Below are 19,818 nucleotides of genomic sequence, written 5' to 3'. Positions count from 1 at the left end.
AAAAGAAAAAGAGAAAAAAAGATGATATGAACAAAGTTGAACAAATGTTCTTGTTATTAGGAGGAACATCTTTTGGGTATATGCCCAAGAGTGGTATAACTGAGTCTTGAGGTAGATTTAATCCCAATTTTCTGAGAAAGAGCCAGATTGATTTCCAAAGTGATTGTACAAGTTTACACTCCCACCAGCAAGGTAGGAGCATTCCCCTTTTACAACAACCTTTCCAATATGTTCTGTCACTTGAGTTTTTGATCATAGCCATCCTGATCAGTGCAAGATGGAATCTCAGGGTTGTTTTGATTCACATTTTCCAGATGACTAAGAACATTAACTATTTCTTCAAGTGTTTTTCAGCCATTAGAGATTACTCTGTTGAGAATTTTATGTTTAGGTCCATACTCCATTTTTATACTGGGTTATTTGGTTTGTTGGTGTATAATTCTTGAGTTCTTTATATATTTTTGATATTAGCTCTCTGTCAGATACAGGGTTGGTAAAGATCTTTCCCCATTCTGTTGGCAGCTGTTTTGTCCTATTGACAGTGTCCTTTGCCTTATAGAAGATTTCCAGTTTTGTGAGGTCCCACTTATGAATTATTGATCTTAGGGCCTGAACTATTGGTGTTCTGTTCAGGAAATTGCCTCCTGTGCCAATAAGTTCAAGGCTCTTCCCTACTTTCTCTTCTGTTAGATTTAGTGTTCTAGTTTTATTTTGAGGTCTTTGATCAACTTGGACTTGGATTTTGTAGAGGGTAATAAATATGCATCTATTTGTATTTGTTTATGTGCAGACATCCAGTCAGAGCAGCACCATGTGTTGAAGATGCTTTCTTTTTTTTTTTTTTTTCCATTGCATGGTTTTAGCTTGTTTGTCAAAAAACAAGTGTCTGTGGGAGTGTGGACTTATTTCTCGGTCTTCTATTTGATTCTGTTGATCAATCTGTCTGTTTCTATGTCAATACCATACAGTTTTTATTAGTATTGCTCTGTAGTAAATCAGAGATGGTGGTATCTCCAGAACTTCTTTTCTTGTACAGGATTGTCTTAGATATTCTGAGTGTTTTCTTTTTTCATAGAAAGTGTAGAATTGTTCTTTTAAGGTCTGTAAAGAATTGTGTTGTAATCTTGATGGGAATTGCACTGAATCTGTAGGTTGCTTTTGGTAAGATGGTAATTTTACTATGTTAATCCTATCAATCCATGGGAGATCTTTCCATCTTCTGATATATAACCAAATTTCTTTCTTGTGATACAGGTTTTTCACTTGATTGATTAGAGTTCCACCAAGATATTCAGAAATAAGACATCACCTTAGTGAACTTTACTTTGATGAGTATGAAGTGTTATTCTACATCTCTCTTGGTTAATTTTGGTTGAAAGTGTATTTTATTAGATATTAAGATGGCTAGTCCAGCTTGCTTCTTGGGTCAATTTGCTTGGAAAACCTTTTTCCAGTCCTCCATTCTGAGGTAATGTTTATCTTTGTTGCTAAGGTGTGTTTCTTGAATGCAGCAGAAAGATGGATGCTGTTTTTGCATCCATTGAGTTAGCCTCTGTCTTTTTATTTGGTAATTGAGTCCATTGAGAGATAGTAATGATCAATGATTGTTAGTTCCTGTTATTATGATGTCTGTGGTGGTAGTGTGTGCGTGTGTGTGTGTGTGTGTGTGTGTGTGTATGTGTGTACACATCTGTATGTCTGTTTGTCTGTCTGTGTGCTTCTTATCTTTTGGTTTTGGTGTAGTGGAGTTATTTATTTCCTGTGTTTTCTTGGATTTAGTTAAAACCTCCTTTGGCTGGAGTTTTCCATCTGATATCTTCTATGAGGCTGGATTTGTGCATAAATATTGCTTAAATTTGGTTTTGTCATGGAATATCTTGTTTTCTCCATCTGTGGTGTTTCAATTGCTGGGTATAGTAGTCTGGTCTGACATCTGTGTTCTTTTATTGTCTAAAGGACATCTCACTAGGCTCTGATGGATTTTAGGGTCTCTCTTGAGAAGTCAGGTATAATTCTGATAGGTCTGCCTTTATATTCTACTTGGCCTTTTTCCCTTGCAGCGTTTAATATTTCTTGTTGTTCTGTACATTTAGTGTCTTGATTATGATCGGGAGAGGATTTCCGTACTCCAATCTATAATGGTGTTCTGTTAGTATCTTATGTTTCTACAGGTATCTCTTTCTTTACATTGGGGAAATTTTCTTCTAGATGGTGTCTTTCTTGTTGTAGACCATGTTTTCTTGTTTTGTAGCACATTTAGTATCTTTGTTTTAATCCAGTTTTAGACACTGAAAACAACATGCATAGAAACTCAGAACTCTATCTACAATTGCATATTTGTTAGGAAGCTTTATGGTGTTCTGTAGACCTATAAATCTCTATTTTCCTGAACTGTTTTCCTCTGTTCTTTAGCTTTATTAGAAAGCTTCAAATCTACTACCTTTTAAGGCTCATTTTTGTAGTATCAAGATGTTAATTTGGCTACTCAAACTAAAATCTGTGTTTAGGTAATATGTTAATATCTCTAAACTCTTATCAAATTATTTCAGCTTTCAGTTGTTGGAGTGTTTTTTTATTGTTGTTGTTGGGCACTGTGGTGGTTATTGTGATAGTGGTGATGGTGGTGATGGTGGTAATGATGATGGGAGTAGGAGTGATAGGGGTTGGTTTTGTCTTGTTTTGTGTTTCCAGGTTTCCAAAGATCTCCTAATACTTGCTGTTTGAAGAGAACGAAGGACTTGAGAAGTTTTGGCACTGGTTTAGGGCTCTTTCTTTTTGTAGCCACATCCCTTCATAATTTATATCATGATTTTTGGCTGCCTGTCCAGCCTCCAAAACAGTATCCTGAACCTTCAAGTATATTTGACTATGACTTCCCACCACCAAAGCCATATTCTGGTTAGGGAGTGTCTGGGACAGTCACCCACAGGCATTTAGTCCTGCTGCCATGACTTGTTTTTCTTGGCTGTATCACACTTCTCTCAAATCTTTTCTTACTTTACATCTCTTAAGGGTTACTCCAACTTGTGTGGCTGTTTGTCCATTTGAATTAAATTAGGTCATATTTTATAATTGTTATCGCCATAGGAGAGTCAGTCCTACCAGGCCACTTCATGATTTCTAGGAAGCAGAGCCTGCACTGTGTATTCAGAAGCTTTGTGTTTCTAGCCACAGATATGTCTAAGAGACTCAGAACACCCACAACTTTAAATTCTATCTTTTCTTTTCTTTTTTTTTTTTTTTTTGTCTTTTGAGACAGGGTTTCTCTGTGTAGCCTTGGCCATCCTGGACTCACTTTGTAGACCCCACTGGCCTCGAACTCACAGCAATCCGCCTGCCTCTGCCTCCTGAGTGCTGGGATTAAAGGCATGCGCCACCACGCCTGGCCCTAAATTCTATCTTTTCTAAACATCCCAAGCACTTATAAATCTTGAAATGAACAACAATGGGTGTACTAACAGTATCAATACTTAAGGAGTTAGCAGTACTGAAAGTCAGTAAGACTGCTTACTCCTGTCCAGTCTTCCAGTGCCTTATATAAGCAGTAGAGCATTTACCTATATCTCAGGTATGTTATCCTCTATACTTTAAATCTTCTGTACATTCCTTGTATTTTCTAACACAATGTAAATGTTATATCAATGGATAATTTTCTCTATCTGGAGAGAGCTGGCTGTTGTCACAGAAAGGCAGCCTGTCTGCTGTCTGTAGCAGTTTGAATGCTCCAGCCAGAACTCACATTGAAATCTAGTCTCAATTGTGCAGCAGTGATCAGGTGAGGCCTTAAGAGGTGATTAGGTCATTAAGATGGGTTACTGTTTCACTGAGAGGTCCGCTTCTCTGAAAATGCACTGATTTAGGTGGCAGTAACGGGAGGCCATCTTGAGTGCCCAGCCCTGTCTGCACACAGCCCCTTCCTCTTTCTTTTCTCCATGTGAGTTGAGCCATACAAGACTAACAGAAGGAGCTAGGGGGACTCTGATTTCCTGCTTTTAGACCTTCAGAAGCATTAACTAAAGAACTTCTTCTCTTCACAAATCATTTGTTCTCAGATATTCTGTTGCTACAGTGATACTTAATGCTTATTCCATAGCAATAAATCTATTTATCAAGGAGGGAAAAATTGACTTGATGATGTAATTGAAATGTGAAATTGACCCACATTTCAAATCACAAACACAGAACTATATAGAAAGAAGCAAAGTTGCAGAGCATTTTATTCATTCTCTCATATTGGTACCTATTAGTCATATGTAACTATTCTGTATTTGCAATATTATTAATGCTATTAAAAACTAATATTTTAGCCAGGCACAGTGGTGCATGCGTGTAACAACAGCACTTGAGAGGCAGAGGCAGACAGATATCAATGAATTAGAGGCCAGCCTAGTCTACAAAATGAGTCCAGGTCAACCAAGGCTACATAAAGAAACCCTGTCTCAAGAAACCAAACAAAAAATTGCAAAATTAAAATAAATAAAAATAAAGAAAGAAAAGAAAGAAAAAGAAAAAATAAAAATTAGCTGAAATCTTCATTATATTTAATTTAAAAGTATTTAACTTTAGACTGCCACACATGACTCATTCCCAGTGTGCTCTGTAGCACAGGGGAAAGCAAATGAAAACAGAGAGATTGACCTAGCAGAAGCAATTCTTGACAAAGTAACAAACAATAATATATATTATAAATCAAGAAAGTATAGAGCTCAGAAACCTCATGGTAGCAATACAGTATTTAGCCATCTTTAAATACACACACACACACACACACACACACACACAAGTTACTTCAGCTCAAGAGAAAAGCAAGAAAATTGAAAGCATTTCAAGGACATGCTTTACACCATGTCACAGAGTGCCAGGTACCAGAGTGCCAGGTACCACAGAATGGTACCAATTTTCTATAAAGTACTCTCAATCTGGAATGGATCAAGGCTTCTGAGTCAATATCCGCTCATACTTAGACACTAAGGCCAGTGGATTAATTTCCTGGATCTTGATCGCAGATTCTTATTCAAAGTGACCTGTGCAGGCTCATGGAGAGCCCAAAGCCATGAGAAGAGCTGTAGGAAGACACCAGGCATTTCCTATCAATCATTATGCACAAAGTAGATAGAGACTTACCTCAAAGTATTTTTTCTTGAAATTTGTAGAAATAATATAGTTGAATTCCAACAACTCACATGTAGATGCAAAATTCTAGCATAATGTATTAGGAAAAATTCAAAGATGGTAGAAAGCAATGAGTAGCGGGGGAGATCCCTTAGGAAAGTGCTTGTTTTGCAAGCATGAGGACATGAGTTGATCTCTAGTAGCAACATAAGAACTCAGAAGAGATGGGGTGTGTTTGGCACCCTAGGACTAGAGGGGTGGAAGTGTACTGCCCAGATACCGTAGCCTAATCAGTGACCCCCAGGTCCCAGTAAAGATCTGCTCTCAAAATATAGTTCCTGACGGCTGCATCTGCCCTCCCCCCAACTTGCTCGTGAACCCCGCCACACACACAAAGTTCTGCTTCTATTTTTTTATATTTAAGTTGGACAAAATAAATCTAAACTACTTTTTTCTTTGACCACACCAAATTATTACCATCTTAAATTACTTTTGGAATCACAGGGAAAACAAAGTATGAATGGGAGAGCATTTCTGAGCACAAACAATTAAGGTCTTTTGGAAAGACTGGCCAGCTGAAAGCATGTCCTAATTAAGGTGTCAGCACAAATTGTCTGGCATTGTCTGGTTCTAGAGTGCATCTGATCTGATGTGTTTCCCCTGTCTGTATGTTTCTATTTTTGTGCAGGATGGAATAATCAGGCTTACCTGACTGATCTAGTTACTTCTGTGCTAAGGCAAAAACAAACAGTAGCATTCATTAGCATGATGCGCTTAGAGAATCCTTGCATCATAACAGTTCCAAATATGTCAGAGAGGAGAACAAAACACACCTTCAAATTCCATTACATCAAACCTATTTTAAATGGGAATGTCTGGTGTTTTGATTCCTAAGGACTATCATACATAGCCCAGTCTAGTCTGTAGTACTTTTCTCTCTTTGACCTACTTGTCCTTTTGAACTTCCATCATGGAACCAGTAACGATGGCACCAGGAGCGGCAAATGTGCCTGGTACTTAACACAGCATTCTAGGGTGTGATCTATGCTGCAGAAACACATATCGTTCTTCATGCATGAGTCCTTTTGCATCTTAAATTGAGCTTCTGCTAAAATGACATCCTTACACTGTACGGAACTGTTGGTGCTCTCTGCTACTTGATAAGGAGAGTTGTGGTTTTATTTGAGGATGGGATGATTTTTTTATTTTGAATTATTGTTTAGTTTGCATCCCATACAATTCCATTTGAACCAGCGGTGCATGCAAATTGCCTTATTTATTACTCCACGATCAGGGTCCTACAGTTTCTGTGTTTGCTCAGTTCCTGGACGTTATTGACATATCCCTGTAAAGCCATTCCGTGACTCTCGACAATCTTTTGTTTCTTCTCATTAGTCGTTGTGCTTGCCCAGCTTTCCCCTGTTAGCTTATCATTTGCCACATCTCAAACATGTTGCTTTTGTTTCTCCAACCGAGTCTGAGAACTGATATGTTTAGAAAATTGCCTTTGCCTGTTTACCAGCCTTTCTCTTAAAGCATTCTGCAGGGTGCTCTTCTTCCCCCGGCAGAGCACTCACTAGCCGGGAAGACCCTCAGGGATCCAGAGCTGTTTCTCTAACTTCTGGGATTTTTGTCTTTCTGATAAAGAGGTCTGGCAGTATCTGTGATTTGTCTTTGGCCTCACACAACCCAGAGTCTTGTACACAGAGATACAATGAAGTCCTATATAAACTGAGTCCCTGCAGTGATTTCAGATGAAATTGGCATAGATGGCTAAGTGATTAAGAGCACTCGCTGCTCTTGCAGAGGACCTGTGCTCCGCTCCTACTGCCCATATTGTGACTCAACACCCTTCCGTCTTCTAAGAGTGCTCACATGCATTTTTGTGCACCTGCAGACAAGCAGACACATACACATATGCATAAATTAATTTTGGAAAATACTCAAAACTAGAGAGGGGAAAAGCCAAATATGAGCCAGCAACATGCCTGCTGTACAATCCTGATGACCTAAGTGCAATCCTTGAATCCCACATCAAAACACATCACGCAAATAATAAATTAATAGTAATACTTAACTTTAAAAATCTGGTAAATAAAATTATATTCTGTTTTTAAACTGTTCACAAAAATGAAAAATATGTTTTGTATTATTTTCATTATCACCCACTTTGCTCTCTGAGAAGACAGAATCAGGGAGATGTGTATGTGTAAATAGAAACTCACCTAAAGAAAACTTCTGATCTTTGATTCCTTTTCTGTTGATGACTTTTTACAGGAGGATTTTGCCTCCAAAATGTGTCAACTGACTCAACGGGTTTACTTCTGATTATCACTGTGGTGGAACCATGAAACAAATGTTAGGTGAACACTGCAAGTAATCACTCCCAGGCACATCCCATAATGGGCATGCACAAGGAGGCTCCACTCACAGATCTATCATCAATGCTTTGCAGTGAGCATTAAAGGGTCAGTAAATCGATTGGAAGACATTCTCCAAGAATGTTGTAATTCTTTTGAATGCTGTCTCATACCTCTAAATAAGCAAGCTCACGAAGACATGGGATCTCTAATTGGACATCAGAAAATAATGTTACCTAGGAGCTACGGATGCTTCAACCACGGCATCCACACCACAGAACGGCAACAAGGGCCGTGCTTCCATCACCATAGTTGGTCTTTCTATTACTGCTCACCAAAATGGCCTCCTGTTTCTGGAAATGTATTTAACCTTCTGGAATTCTTTTCCACATAGGATAGGCATATGGGCTAAATGAGGCGGGTTAGAAGATGCCCGGAAGATGTGTAAACTCCCATCTTTCCTGCTGATAACAGAGCATTATGTTGCTGAAAGTGATAATGGAGCTGTCACTTTTCTACATAAGCAAAGGTATGCTATGGAGGGCACCAGATCTTGAAAAGTGGGAACTGACAAAGAACCGCAGCCATGGCAAACAATCCAGAAGCAGTTGACGCTGTGTCTGACAGTATAAAGGGAAAAGTCAAGAAGAAGAAGAGACAGGAGCTAGAGAATGCTGCAGAGTGATGGAGCAGAAACCAGGTTTGGGGAGCTGTCTTTGTTGTCTTTCTATTGCCACAGTAAATATACCAAATTGGAAAATTTTGTAAAGTACAGAAGTTTATCCAATTCACAGCTCTGGAAGCTAGGAATCTCAAGAACATGGTGATAGTGTCTGCTTGGCACCTGGTGAGGACTGTCATTGCTGTGTCCTAGCATGACAGAGGGGACCATACAGAAAGCCAAAACAGGGATAACTATCTCAGGTCTTTCATTTTCCTCTCATCATCAAGACCCAAACCTCATGAAGGCGACTAATTCCAATTGCCTCCCAAAGCCCTCCATTTCCAATACAATCAATATGCAACTGTGGAGACTAAATTTTCAAGTTTCTTTATAATAGGACTCAGTAATCCATAGCAGGGATATAATGCAAGTCTGGGGTGAGTGACCAAAGCAAGGTTCCCTAGAAACGACAGAGTCTACAGACTGGTCAGTGACATCTCATTCATTTCCTGAATCTCCAGATCTCCTCACTGGTGCCTGAGTCCTAGGTTGACAGGCTTCTCATGTCATCACTGGGCAGGAGACTTCACAGGTGGGCCAAATAATGAACAAGGAACTTTCTTGAGATAAGGTTTCATGGGGGGTCCAGAGAGCATCAGCCTACCCACGTCTGAAATCTGCAATAGGTTTGTACAATGGTGGTTATAAATGATAGCACATTTCTCTGGCCCTACAGTGATGCCTGTCAGCCACTCTGTTGTTGTAGACGCTTGTATAGCAGTCTATAAGATGAGCAGGCACCACTGTGCATGCTAAGGGAATGGGAGTTGTGAATGACAGGTGCACTTACCTATAGCCTCTGATGCTCCACAGTGTTGGGGTGGGCCATATTATCATAAGCCCTAATGATCTTTCCTCTGGAGGCTACGGTCAGACAGGTAATGACAGTCTGTGATAAGTTTTTCCTAGACTAAAGATAGGAAATACAATTGTTCTGAACCTAACAATGAAAACCAAGTCAAGGGGATGGTAAATATTTAAATGTAAGTCATATTTAGCTATTTCAAAGCAAGCAATGTGCTAGCAAAACATTTCCTATGTGTGCTTTAATTAAGCAAAGATGTGGGGCGGCTGTAAACACTGTATATTACAACCCACTTTCACGCCAATAAACAGAACAGCTCTTATTAGCCACATTTCCTGAGTTAAGAAGCAGCAGTTTCATGTCAATGAATCTGACTGTTAAGAACAAAGTGTTTCAACTTCAAAATTGTCATTCAGGCAAGATTTTTGAGTAGTCTTTCAAAAATTGGCAGTTGTCATTTAATATATGATGTGATCCAAAGCGTATTATTTTTTAATGTCACCTAGGAGATCTCAACAGCTGCATGACATCCTTAATCTTTGGTATAATTGTCTAAATTGATGGAACATCTTTTATTAACTGATGGAGGCGCATCCTGCCCTTTCAGAAGTCAAATAAACAGGTGTGATTATTCAGTTCTCTGAGTTCTCAGTTCTTTTGTCTCGTCTTTTTTTCCCTTTTTTTGAACCCTCCTCAAGCTCTCTGGTAATGATAGAAGAATGACATTGTTTTAAAAGATAAGAAGCACCCAAATTACTTCCTCTTTGACCTTTGTAGTTTTGAGGACAGGCAGCTTCTACTGGCAAACCAGTTGGAGCGTTTCCAGGAGAAAAGCATATATTGTTCATAATAAGGAAACTAATTAAGCCCCATTTCTTCTCAGAAAACAATTGAACCAAAAACAAAATGTTACTGGGTGTTTTAGAACTATTGAGGTAAAACAAAGGAAAGGGTGGGGATTTTTGCAGCGTGCATTCAGATTACTTTCATAAATTTGAGCTTTAGAACAAATCTGATTGGCTTTAAGGAGAGCTGTGATACAAGCTGCCCACTGACACTTGTGAGCTTCACAGCGGACGAATAAGTCTCGTGAAAAGAACTAATGAAAAGGTGAGGACCAACAAGTTACAATTAAAAACTCCTATGCTGTGTTGACGGTTCTTAAATATTTGAGATTGGCTGATTGTAATTCGAAATGCTCAGATTCTGTGCCCAGCTCATGCTCAACTTAAATGTGTGTGTGTGTGTGTGTGTGTGTGTGTGTGTGTGTGTGTGTGTGTGTGTGTGTTTGCTTAAATTGTCCACAGAGGTGATATTAGTGCTGGTTAAGTAGCATCATCATTTTCTTCTGGGGCTTATAAAAAACAATACATATTCCACACATCCCCTTGAGGTCCAGCTCCCATGACAGCGAGCGTGGACTGTTGTCATCAATTCTTGAGAAACTGTGAACGAAGCAGCTCTGAGGGCAAACTTACAATAAAGCATCTTCCTTGGTACCAAAAAAGTGGGTCCTGTTTGTACATTGTTTTCTCAACTGGAGGTTCCACACTGTGTATAGTCAGGGGAAAGATGCCAGCACACAAGAACCACAGCAACGGAAGCATACAGTAGTAAATACTACGATTCATCAAGAAAAACAATAGAATGGGCAGCCACAGCCATTGGCTTCAGATTCTTAATTCTTCAGATTGGTCATCCACAATAAGCTTTGTGGTGTGACCCAGGTTTTAATAGTCTAGCAGTCTTTTTTTTTTATGTTATTATTATTATTATTCCTTTTCTTAAAAGATTGTTGGCTTTGAATGTTGGAATATGCAAATACACATAAAAGAGTGGCTTTACTGACCATTTCTTTGTGTTTGGGTATACATTTCTGTATGTCATGATATTTCCACTAGGACTGGCTTCCTGGCATGAAAATGTTTATTGCGCTCATTAGCTAAGAGGGTATCGGCACTGGTCCAATGAACACAGATCTGCCTTCTGATTTCAGCCATTAAATTGCAATGGGATTCACAAGCTTAACATTGTGGGTGTGAGAATAATAAAATGGAACTCCATCTTTAGCCCAGTTACCATGGATGCAGTTAAAGGTCATGGTGGCAGCTGCTAACTAGTTGCCTTTTGAGCAGCGTTCCCCTCTGCTCTGTGTTTTCCAGCACTTCCCTTGCTATAAGTCGGTCCTGCAATACCTCCACTACCTCAGTGACAGACTAACCTCCTCTTTATGACAATGAACTCCTGTTTTCCCAGACAATGGTTGCTAGGGCCCTACACTTTTATTTACATATTACGGAAAGACTATGGGATCAGAAAGAAAAGGCCTTAATAAAAATACACATAGCTGTTGCTGCAGCATTCTGTATTACTTTCTCATTTTCTGTGCAGCACTCAACATCGCCAATCCAAGAAAAGAGTGTATAGCAAATTCCCATCTATGCTTGTGCTGGTAATGGGTTCAGCCAGTGATGCATTCACAGCGAGAGACATCGACTTCTTCATTCAGCCCAAAGTCCTGGGAGTTAATTCCCCGTACTGCATGAGGTGTCAGGGTAATTACTGCTGATCAGCCCTATTTCTCTGCACGGCCAGACTTCTCAGTGCCCCACGCCCCCACCCCGTTCATGGATGCATCACCACAGCATTGCAGCGCTTCCATTCAGCCAGGCTTCCTAATCGAAACAGTTCGGACAATGTTGGATTTGCAAAGAGAAGTGAGGGAGGGGTGCAAAATTAGAAGTAGCCAAGCAAAATAAACTGGTAAGAAATGGAAAGCAATATAGAATATTCCTGATGTCAACACTTCGTTTCAATAGATTATAAAACTCCTGCTTTTTTTTTCCCAGAGCTTTGCCTCAGGAAGCCTTACTACAGGGTTGTATTTTGAAATATTTGAGAGGATACGTTGCCTTTAAAAAAACATTTTGGGAAAACTTACTGGTTTATTTTGTTGTTGTTGTTTTTCTGTTTAGCTATGCCATAACCATGTGTAGCTGTATAAGACAGAATACAAAGAAATTTACTGAAAAAAAATGTTGTTCCTCTCTATTTTAAATATATATTTATATAACGTGTCATTTCATAAAAATAAATTAAGTATTATATGAGCCAAATGTTTCAATTCCACACAAGAGTGGTTTCTGGGACTCTTGGCAGGGTGCCACTATATTCATTTTTATTTCAAACACAATGTGAAGTCTTTAATTTTAACATACTTGGTAACTATAATGGTTAGAAGACATTGCCTGTACTAATTCACCCCTGTTCTCTCCTGATCCGGCAGAGGTTTCTCTCAAGATCAAAAAAAGATGTTGATGAAATTAATAATAATAATAATAATAATAATAATAATAATAATAATAATAATAGTAGTAGTAGTAGTAGTAGTAGTAGTACTGGAAGTAGAAGTAGTAATAATAATTCTGAAACCGGACACAGGGACCCAATGACCAAAATTTACAGCTCTGATTTTGGTGTCAGGCCTCAGAGTTCAACAAGAGCCAACTAGGAAAATGAAGGCAAATTTTCAGCTTTGAACCTTGCTCTACAGCTGAGACAAGAGAGGTTTCCCTTCGGCCCTTGATGAGTGCCATTCAGCCTTGGCCCTTATTTGATGGCAGCCAGGTCCTGGGCCAAATTCACACCGAACTCCTTCATTCTCTGCAATCACACTGGCCAAGTGTCAAGACTAGACATAGACAAGAAAACTGTACAGACCCAGGCCTTTTGAATCTGACATACCCTGCTAGAAATGGGAAAGGCTGATCACAGGAAGAGGGGGACAGAGTGGCAATGACGAATCTATCCATGCCCAGAGATGGTCCTGAGGGTTTCAATGACCTCAGTGACAGAGTGATATTTCTTTATTAAAGGGGTTGGGTGGAGGTGGTGGGAGAGAGAGGAGGTTTTCATTTGCAGGGTGGCTGTATTACAGGAAACCCCACAATAACATGTTTCAAGTGATCACGGAGACTTCAGCCCCTCTCTTCTGATGCTACACTTCAAATCAGAGAATTTCTTCCTGCGCCTTGTTTACTGTTGATATTTTCTGGCTGATTGGAGAGGAATGACATTTTGACAATTTACTGTAGCAGTAAGCACTGTACAAACAAAAGGTGCTGATGAGAACTGGAACCCATTATTATGTAAATGACGGCTGAGTAACACAGAATCCATCTCCCAGGCACCATCACTGGGACCAGTTCTACTCAATGATAATAATTTTCATGATTGCAGACTTCAGAGTGATCAGAAATATGCTTTAGCTGTTGCATTTATCTACTGCTGGTACTTGACCCTTAATTAAATTCCGAAACTTTTTTATATAATAAAGTAAAATACAGCTGACATTTCTGTTCAAACAAAGAGGCTCAGACACAGAGCGGCCAAATAAGATAAAGGTGTTTCAGACTTACCTCACTGTATTTATAGTAAACACAATTGCACGGTGTGTTTTGAGAGGGAGCCTAAAGTTTAAAATGCAGATGTGCATTTTCAAGTGATTTCCATTCTGTGCCTGGGCTCATCTCTCCTTAAATGATTCAAAATCTCTGCAGACTCATCCCGGACACGTCATTTTTTTTTAAATCTTCTTGAAAGATGTTTAAATGAGCTCTGAAAATAAGTTCTGAGCATTCCTTAACACTTCCATCTTAATATCTAGACAAATCAAACTGAGACCTCAAAACTACAGCAGTCAGAAGGCACCATGGCAGCTTAGTGAGCTATCTGAGCTTTGTCAAAGTATATTATGCCTTAAAAAGAGAAAGCCAGGGCAAATTTTAAAATAGTATTTCGCTTTGATTTTTTAAAAAACTGATTGGTTTAAATGAATATCCAGCTGAAGCTACAGAGAAGGTCCTAGTTTGTTGTTGTTGATGTTTGGTTCGTTGGTTTTGTTTGTTTGTTTGTTTTTTAGGATGGTTGAGGCAGAAGAGCCTTCGGCTAGCATGTTCTTAGTCTCTTGAAAGCCTACCAGTGCTCTAAAGCATTGGTTTACCTTGGAGTTCCTCCACTGTTTCAGGGAAGTAGGGAAAAAGATCTTCACCTTGAATATGTTAGTAAGTACAATCCAGCTTAAAGGGATAATGTGTGAGGCAGGTTTCTAACATTTCCTTAGATATAACCCTTTCTAAGCAGGCAGCTCACAAAGCCAATGAGCTAAGAAGGTAATTACTTAAGTGGGTTTCACGAAGGGTAGAAAGATGATTGTGCCACATTAAATAACAATTGTGTCCTTAATGATGTGTTGGGCTATAATGCAAACATCTCTCTGCCATCACAGGCTGGCGCTCTGGTGGACCTTCCTAATGACTCTGGGGGCGCACATCCTGCACTACCCCAGGCTTTCAGAGACTATGTAAACACGAAGGGTGAGGTATATTTTTTTTAAACTGCACAGTCTGCAGCTGCATGGTCATTGATAAATTAGCTATGAATTGCTAAAATACTTCACCGGAATGTAAACAGGGCTGTAGCTTTATAGCTTTAAAAACAAAACAAAACAGAAGTAGAAACCGAGAGAGCGGTGCTATGGGAGCTGGGAGTGGGTGGGGTTATTTAAATAATTTTTTTTAAGATTGAACAAAGTATAGTTTAGTGTTTGGTGTGACTCTTGGATAGAAACAGGAAAGAGTGTGGACTTGTACTAGGTTTCTCTCCACACTGTGAGCACCCTAACTACTGGCCTTAGTGTAGGACCGATGATGAAAGGCTACCGAATACAGCCATATGTGTGCTGTGACTCACCTGGCTGCCACCTAACTTACAGGAAAATTTTGCTGTGATGGAAGCTGGAAAAAACATCAAGGTAAACAGTCCTAACCTATAATATTTTTGTTTTCCCTACCTGTGGTTCTAAAGAGTGTTTCCCCCAGAGATTACAAGAGTTTCTTTTTGTTGCCGACATGAATCTCAGATCTCCACAAGGTCACTCGTTTCTTGATGTTAATGTTAATACATTTGAATAATAAGGTTTAAATAAAATGTAATGAGCCATCCAAATATTGAAAGAATTCTTTGTACTACATTGTAACTATTTGATTAGCATTTTTACCCACTTCAGAGAACAAAGACATAGGATATCTAGAGGCCGAAATTCTTCTAAAACATTACTAAAAATGTGATATACTATAAGAACTAAAATAAACAAATTTCTTAATTTTATGTTTGTTTGTTATGCTAATGGAACAAAGACTTTTGGGGAGCAGCAGAACCCTGGTTCAGAACAGTTCCTTGGCTGAGCGAACCCCATGCTGGAAGACTCAGGCTGCCGATGCCTCATGGGTGCTTACAGCCCAGTTGTGCTAGGACTTACTGCCTTTAGTAATCCAATGTGAGGTCTTAGATGAAGCAGGAGCCTGCCTCTGCTGATCTGAGCCCTATGTCCATCTTCAGCGTGAAAAACAATTGGTCTCGGGGTTTGGTCCCATTCTAACCATGTGGGACCCAGGCTTGATGTCTCCTTCTCAGCCACAACATATGCCTCTGCTTTGTCTGCAAATCAAGGCTTCTTTACAGCATGAGTGAATGAGGCTCAACCTGAGAGGTGGACCAGTCAACACTGAAGCACGGGTGTCACCATCCCATGTGAAGGCACACTATGATGTCAGGGTAACTGTGGCTACTTCTCCTTCACGACCCTCAATGGCAGGTCTCTAAACACCATCTATGTGATCATTATGGTGAGCAGTTTGCACAGACCTGAATACTTCACTATTCTGTGTCCATTTTACAGGCATGAAGAATAAAATTACTAACATAAATTATTCCCTGAAGCTCTGCTAGCTAGAAATTGCGGAAACATCCAAGTATACCACTACTGGGGCATAGCAGATATTTCAAAATTCTTTCTACTTTGTTGGGCTCATGGTCATCTAAATAGCATTATGGGAGGAATAAAATCTGTGGTACTTGAATCTGGCTTTTGAAACTTCACACACCTCAAAATTTGTCACTTGTGTAATTCTAGGAGAAATGCACTTAAGTAACAATAGCAATTGTAAGCAGTCCATCATGGACAGGATGCCATTTCCAGCAGTTGATTCCTGTGAACTTCTCAGAACAGAAGCTGGAAACTAGGTTCAATTATTTCCACCCCCTGTTTTACAGAGTGATTCGAGTGTCTAGAAGCCACTTACTTAATACCACAAATCTGGTGTCAAGAAGAGACACGTTCTCTTCTCAAAGCACTTCACGGAGAAACGTAAAGTGTTGTGATAAAATAGCCAGCACATAAAACAGTGCTATGGTTTTAAGAATTGCAAGGTTGTTCATTGAGAAGGTGGTTTTGTTTTTTGCCTGTTTGTTTCCCCCATTTTAAATGAGCATCTCCTAGAGTGCTTGTCTGTGTTTCCCATCAACACTGCTACATGGTCAACTTTCTCCTTCTATTTTCAGGAGCTTACAGCAGGACCTCTCTCCTCAGACCCAGACAGCCCTTAGACAGAGACTGCACTGGGAACATTCCTAGAGTCCCTGCCGGCCTGCAGTTCCCCTGGGTCTTATGTGGAAATGAGCCTCTCAGCACACAGACAAGAGCCCTGGGCTCATATGGGACATCAAAGGTACTTTATTTCCTTACACAACGGTAGTCTCAAACTATATTCCCAGGAGACAGATAGAGATGGTTACGGACAGGAGGTTGAAGGAAAAGACTTGTAGGGACACACAGTGCCGAGGAGGATAAAATAAGCTGGGACACAAAGTCAAGCTCAGTCATTGCATGGCTCAACTGGATGCAGTCTAACCTCAAGAGCTCTGGAGCTGGAATAGGCCTTCAAAGTTGCTCTATGTTGGTGAGAGTATGTTGGAACTTCCTCCATCATTCGGTAGCTGATATGGGATGCCCTCAGGACAGGTGTGGCCTGAGGTGAGCTGCTCTCTCCAATCAAGGGTAGTTTTGTGAGGGCACGAGGTAGTTGCCATTGGGAACTGGAAAGAATTTTGAGCATTCAAAAGGGATGTGAGTACTCACCCTCTTGTCTTACCCTAAACCTTGCACACAGTGCCATCCGGCATAGTGCAATAAATGAATGCCAGGGAAGAGGTCCCAAGGCCAGTGTCCACTTGGTGTTAAATTGTTCACAGTGGTGAACCACCTAGCTTGACACTTCTAACATGGAACTTCACTGCTGGGGGGCAGGGATGGGGGTCCAGCTGTCATAGTGGTTTGTACTTCTACTGAGTTCAATATTCTAGGTAGAAACTGCCTTTGATAACAATGAGAAATTATTAGACATTCACTTGAAACTAGAGAAGAGAGTGTGTTCATGTAAGTAAGTTCTAGTCTAAGACTAAAATTAAAAGAGCAGATATGTATTCATTTTCTGAAAGAGGAATATAAAATATTTTCTATAGAGTGGCCAAAGTGGTGATTTTAAAAGTTAAAGGTTGTTTTTATCTATTTATTTTAGGTGTGTGTGTGTGTGTGTGTGTGTGTGTGTGTGTGTGTGTGTGTGTGTGTGTGTGTTCAGGTGACTGCAGGTGTAGGAGGAAGCCACTGTATCAAATATCCATTGGAGCTAGAGTTACAGCTGGAGCTGGAATTGTGATCTTGATCGGGGTTCTTGGTATTTTATTGGGGTCCTCCACCAGAGCTGTGTACACTCTCATAACTATTGAGGCATCTCTCTTGCCTCAAAGTGGTCTTTGTAAATGAAGATCAAATTAGGTTGCTTCTGTGCCCCAAAAGCTCCACAGTTGAGATGTGAGCAACATCACTAGCACAGGCTGATCAGCCCCTCTCGTCTCTAGAATTTGCCTCCTGCCAATCACTTGCCCTTCAGCCTTGTTGCCACACATGTGAGCCTTTTGACTGTTCTTCATCAGCTCCCTCTTCACCCTGGTTGGGCCTCTGCACCTGCTGGGCACCCTGCACTTGGTGTTTTTCCCCCAGACGCTGGCAAGGCTCCACTCAGACAAGCTGCCTGCATTACACATTCCATCTCAGGAGAGCCTTCATCCTCCAACACTTCCATTGGGCCTGCTTTCTCTTCACAGTTATCATCCATTCCTAACAAGGAAAAGTTGTGTGGCTGCACTCTTTACAAATGCATAAAACATATACATGCATACATACATGCATGGCCACATATGTACAATATGTGCACACATGCACATACAGATACACATACTCACATGTTGTGAGGGGTTGATTCACATCCTCGTAGCTTTTTAAATCGTCTCTATAGTATTTATAATATCTAAAGACAATATACATAATTACTATACTATTTTGGTTAGGGAATAATGATGGAGAAAAGTCTGTATGTAATCATCACAGATACAAGTTTTTAAAAAATTAGTTTTTTTCTGTAGTTAGTTAAATTCATGGTGTAAAACCCACAGATACCAAGGGCTTAATCCACGTACATGGGATTGTGCGTGAGATTGTATGTAAGTGTGCATACTAAAATGTATGTGTGTAGTGAACTTTTGTTCTCTGGCATCTCAATAAGTCTTGCATCAATTCATGGCACATAGCAATCAGTCATTAGGTAAACATTTATTGAGAGATGTGTGGATCAATATGTAAGCTGGCACTGTACCAATGGACAAAGTGTACCTTGCTTAAAAGGTACAAAATGGACATTTGAATAAAATGTCTCAGTTGAAAGAAAAGTATCTAATGAGTAGAAATGAAAATGTCTGTCTTAAAATTCACAATCAAGAGTTCATATCACATCTCATTGTTGACCACTTTATTCTGCATTCCTTGGAAACAAGGCCCATATTCCATCATTGTTTGTCTCCTAGACTCCTAGCATTGTGCTTAATGTCTTGAGGACTCACTAAATATTTATTTAACTCATTTGGCTCAGTCCATCAATAAATCCCAGGTGGAGGAAGAGGCTTTGGGTACCTGATGCAGAATGAATATAGAAAGCTCATGTGTTCCCAGAGTCATTACAGTTTTTTAAACATCATTTTTAATAGCCTTAGACTAGTGCACCAATTTTCCTCACTAAGTTTTCAGTCAAAAGACTTAGAAAAAAACATTCAATATTGCGTTTCTATTTCAGAGAATTTGCTAACGTTCCCAGGAATGAAAGGCCCATTGACAGGGTCTGAGAAGTAAGCTGGTCAACAACATTTATGGGGTGGACTCTGTGCTCAGCCTGCCATGGGCAGAGCTCCTGTCTTAATGATCCAGAGGAAGGTTCAGGAGGCACTTGGCCTTGGGAGGGAGGCGTGTGGGGAGCTTGGCTGAGGTTCTTTATTTTCCTTTGGTGAACCAGCCACTCTACCTCCTTAGGAGAAATTGGTAGTGTGCCTTGCCCTGGGTGAATGACTGCCCCTCCTCTTTCAGAATAAATCCTTCCCTGGGAACCCTCAGAGAACTGAGTTGTTCAACACTCTCTGACATGCCATATTCAGCTGCTGAGCCTTTAAGATTACTGGCAATGAGGATGCAGAGGTCGCCAACAGGAGTCCAGCTTAGCGGAAATGAACAGCCACCCTCAAATGTCCGATGGGAATGGCCATCTTGCACTCAAACACAAAGCAAATGGCATCAGAGCTCAAGAGGGGAAAGCAGCAGAGGGCAAGAAGCTCAGAGCAGAGCAGGAGCAAGCAAGCATGAATCCAACACTTGTAGCAACTGTGTAAAGCTGTAAGCAGTGGCGGTAGGATGGACGATGTTTTCTAAAAGATAATGACTTAATGTACAAGCTCATTCTAAAATTTATGTGCATTTGTGAACATGAAAATACAATAAAATTATCTCTAATTTCACTATATATTATACTCCAAAGTCTTTCTGTCCCTTCCCCTAACTCTCGTGTGTGTGTGTGTGTGTGTGTGTGTGTGTGTGT

At 40.1% G+C, this 19,818-nt stretch overlaps 1 long non-coding RNA gene across 1 annotated transcript in view; it reads left to right on the top strand.

Moving 5' to 3' along the window:
- Nucleotides 1-19,515, top strand: part of LOC127195122 (uncharacterized) — a 124,996-nt gene extending 105,481 nt beyond the window's left edge. The window contains exons 2-3 of the long non-coding RNA XR_007831364.1: nt 16,403-16,569; nt 19,314-19,515. This is a non-coding gene — a long non-coding RNA (uncharacterized LOC127195122). The remainder of the gene's footprint in view (nt 1-16,402; nt 16,570-19,313) is intronic.
- The last annotated feature ends 303 nt before the right edge of the window (nt 19,516-19,818 follow it).

This window comes from Acomys russatus, chromosome 11 (assembly GCF_903995435.1).
Source record: "Acomys russatus chromosome 11, mAcoRus1.1, whole genome shotgun sequence".
Taxonomy (NCBI): Eukaryota; Metazoa; Chordata; class Mammalia; order Rodentia; family Muridae; genus Acomys; species Acomys russatus.
Note: the sequence above shows the minus strand (reverse complement) of the source record. Positions and strands in the feature narration are given on the sequence as shown.